At 42.0% G+C, this 4,364-nt stretch overlaps 1 long non-coding RNA gene across 4 annotated transcripts in view; it reads right to left on the minus strand.

Moving 5' to 3' along the window:
• The window catches only part of LOC102241934, an 83,270-nt gene that overhangs the window by 29,277 nt on the left and 49,629 nt on the right, over positions 1-4,364 (minus strand). The window lies entirely within an intron of this gene.

Consider the following 4,364-nt stretch of genomic DNA (forward strand, 5'->3'; position numbering starts at 1 on the left):
GGCGGGGGGGGGTTCCTCAGCCTGGCCTGTACCCTCTCCAATCCGGGACCCCTCAGGGGATGTCTGACTGCCTCTCGCAATCCGGGACTGCTGGCTCCCAACTGCTCGCCTGACTGCCTGCCTGATTGCCCCTAACCCCTTTGCCTACCTTCTTGATCACCCCTAACCACCTCTGCCTGCCTGCCTGCTTGATCACTCCTAACCGCCTCTGCCTTGCCCTGTACCCAGGACCCAGGATTCCCTCCTCTGGCTGGTCGCAGGCACCTGGGACCTGGGCTTCCCTTCCTCTGGCTGGCCACAGGCACCCAGGACCCGGGCCTGCTTTGCCTGGGCCAGCTGCAGCTTCAGGGGACTGCGGGGCAGGCGGCTTGTCCCCTTCCTGGGCTGCAGCCCCAGCTGCTGGCGCCCGGGATCGCGAGGCGTGCGGCTTGTCCCTCTCCTGGGGACAGCCTGGCTGGTCCCCATTCCTCTCTCGCGAGCTCATTTGTGCCTGGCTGGTCCCCAATCCTCTCTCCCCAGTGTTGACTGTTTGAGCCGTTATGGCATGACAGCGTGAGGGTGTGATGACTATTTGCATATTAGCTCTTTATTATATAGGATTACCATTAACCCTATCTTTAGCACAGTGCTCCCATACATTCTTATCACCCTCATTATCCCCACTGTTATAAAGAAAGCAGCCATTCTAACAGTTGCTTCAATTTTTTTCTTACATGAGTATCTTGGCACCTAGATATGATCCTGATATAACTGATAATCTGTTTTGCAATATATCAATCACATCAGATCCAATTCAGAACATGAAAGTTCACACTATCAAATAAAAGCTGTATATAGAAGTAAGTTGGTTAACAACACACCCCAAATGCATCTCATTCAGGATAACTGGCCACAATTTTCAGTAGCTTCCACTAACTGTGAAATCCTCTGGTGCTGTAGTATAGTGATATTCTAACAGATTCCAGAGCTCCCCGCTCAGAGCCCTCTGCTTTCCTCAGAGCGGCTGATTGTAAAAGCTTTCAGGCCATCCTAGCAGAAAGACTTATTGAACTTGTCAGGATAGGGAGATGAGTTTTCCCTCTACTCTCCTTGCTGTACAATTCCCTGCAATCCCCAACATATGCTTATAAAAGTTCCCTCTGCTTTATAAACTGCTAAAGCTTCTAAACCAGAAAATATGGTAATGTGTTAAACAGATATGTAGTCTTTTCCCTCCAGGAGCACAAAACTCTTTTTAAGGCAAACATACTGTTACTATGAATCACGATTCTGTTTTCATCACTCTACACAAATGTAATTGAAAACAACACACTGGGATTATTTTAGGACCAAGAATTAACATAAATTGTGCAAAGAAAATGGGTAACAGAAATGATATTGTCATTTTTGGGATTTGGGCATTTATCAACACTTGGGAGTCAGAACTCCATTGCTTCTATAGAACTAATTCACATACTAGGCAGAATTTTAGCTGATTTAGAGTTTTAACTGTCTTTTGAGAAAAAAATTAAATGTACATAAATATGTCTTTTTGACAACCAAGAACAAGCATGAAAATTAAAAAGGGAGATATCAAAACACCAACAAACATTTCATGTTTGACTAGTCATTGAGATGGTCCCTAATCTGAGATCAGGTTTTTACTGGCCTATCATTCATCTATCTATCTATCTATCTATCTATCTATCTATCTATCTATCTATCTATCTATCATCTATCATCATCTATCTTTCTATCTATCTATTTATCTATCATTCAAATCACACAGTTATCAGTCTCTAATGTGCATAGTCAATCTCCAAGTTCACAGAGGTGGGATATATTATGCAGTATTTACAAAATTTACTTGCCCAAGGAAGCCCTCCTTTTAGAGAAACATCAAGTTTAATGACAGTTCTGTTGCACAACAGTTTGGGAAACCCAACTCATTCAGTTTTCAACCAAAGATAAGAGTGTTCCATGAGGTCATTCTTGACTTAGATGCCTTTGTCTTTTCAAACCAGACAGGTGGTTTGCTTAGAGTCCAGACAATGCAGAACACAGGGTTTCCAGGTAAACCAATTTTTATGATCTTTAGTTGGTTACCCCTAAAAAAAACCCAACAACAACAAAACCAAACAAACCAACTACTAGGTTTTTTAGGGCACAAGATCTTCTGAATACTTGATCACTTCCTTAGTGAACACGCTGTTCACAGAAGGTAGTGAGTTACATGTGACTCAGGAGGTACCACTTATATTAAAGTGTTAAATGGGGTGGGCAATTGGAATGAGGCTATGAAATGGTGGACAGGGGGTTATGATTGTATAATCAGACGTGGAGTAGAATTTTTGTGCTATAGGAAGGACTTTTATTTTGTGTAGAAAAGCTAATTAATGTGTCTGTTCATTGTGCCAAGGTAGACCTCAATACCTAGTCTGAATGGGAGCCATTACTGGAAACAAAACTACTGCTATTTATCTACTAAGGAATAAAAAGAATTTGTGAGTTGTCCATGATTTTTTTTTGAAATATAACTGGAATTTTGGTTTTACTCAGATATGGTGAGGCCAACAGATCAGGAGTTGATTGCCATTGAAAAAATAGTTTGTTACAGCTCCCAAGAGAGAGGGGCTGCCATGCCATGTAGTGCCACACGAGCAAGCAGTGGGGCCAGTGAGTAGGCAACAGAAGCAAGGGGAAAGCATGGGTAAGAGCCTTTACTGTGATTTTCCATGGAATATATGGGTAAGGCAGGATAAGCAGCTGAGCAGGCCTTGGATGGAATAGTTGGAGCAGTTTTGGCAGGCTCTGTGCTATAGGGGCCGTCCTTAGTTTAGAACCTGGCCCAGGGTACTCAGGGAAGAGGAATATTACCTCCTGGTCTGAGTTTGAGCTCTGGATTGGTGATTTGCATATTAAAGGTGCACTTCTGGGACAGTAGTGAGGCCCCAGATGCGACAGCTTCAAGAATACAGAAAATAAAGAAATTGAGTTAATTCAAGACTCTGGAATGCAGAGAAGAGTCTGGTAGTGAGAAATTTAAGAACTTTGTCCCAGTAGCCTCTGCTCTACCTGTAAGGTTCTAGGGAAGCTCCCACCTCAGAACCTCTGCATTTGCTATTCCCTCTTCCTGAGCACTCTTTACAAACTTATCTCCATGGCTTCCTCCTGTGTTTCCTTCATATCTTTATCTAAATAGCACTGTTACATTAAATCATTCTTCCACCACCTTACTTAAAATTGCACCCCTCCCAACAGTCCCTTTACTTTACCTGCTTTATTTTTCTTGATAATACCACTCTCTAACATACATTTTGCTTGTTTGTTTTATTATCTCTCTCCCATAACTAGAATGCAAGCTCTATAAAAGTGGGGGTAGTTGTGGTTGTACAGTAAGTAATGTTTTACTTACTGTTGCATCTCCATAATCTTGAACAGTTCCTGCACATGCTGGGTACTTGATAAATATTTGTTGAATGAATGAGTAAGTGGATGAGCAATGATGTTCAACATTCAACTTAGAGCTCTCTTATGTTCTCTTCAAACCTCCAATAACACTCTGTTGTACACACAGCCTTGGGTTATGGTGCTTTGGACAATGAACCAGAAGAGTTCATTTGGGATGAAATGGTGTAGAGAGTAGGTGGTATGTGAGGAGGAGAAATCACTGGTGGGAGCAAGAGCAAGAATTCATAGCAAAATTGAAGAATGAGATGTATCTAGAAGAACTGTAGGCAACTCCATCCCATTTCTCAAGGGGACAAAGATGGATTTGGATTTCCCCAAGCATGTGGTATGGGCAATTCAATCATTTTACCTGAATATTAGAAAAGAGTGACCTCAGATGACTAGAGGGTTAAGGTAACTATGGGTTACAACGACACTGCAAGATAGTCTTAGGTAAAAGACAGAAACATTTAAAGAAAAACAATAAAAAGCATCAACAAACCAACAAGAAAGCCCACTGCATGGGAGAACATATTTGCTAATGTTATCATTGATAAGAGTTTAATCTCCAACATTTACAGGGAACTCATACAACTTAACAAAATGAAGATAAACAACTCAATCAAAAAATGGGCAATGGACCTAAATAGATACTTTTCGAAAGAAGACATAAGGAAGGCCAAGAGACATATGAAAACATGCTCAAAGTCACTAATCATCCGAGAGATGCAAATCAAAACGACAATGTGGTACCATCTCACACCTGTCAGAATGGCTATCATCAACAAATCAACAAACGACAAGTGCTGGCGAGGATGTGGAGAAAAAGGAACCCTTGTGCACTGCTGGTGGGAATGCAGACTGGTGCAGCCACTATGGAAGACAGTATGGAGTTTCCTCAAAAAACTAAAAATGGAACTCCCATTTGACCCAGT

The sequence above is a fragment of the Myotis brandtii genome, unplaced genomic scaffold, assembly GCF_000412655.1.
Source record: "Myotis brandtii unplaced genomic scaffold, ASM41265v1 scaffold82, whole genome shotgun sequence".
NCBI lineage: Eukaryota > Metazoa > Chordata > Mammalia > Chiroptera > Vespertilionidae > Myotis > Myotis brandtii.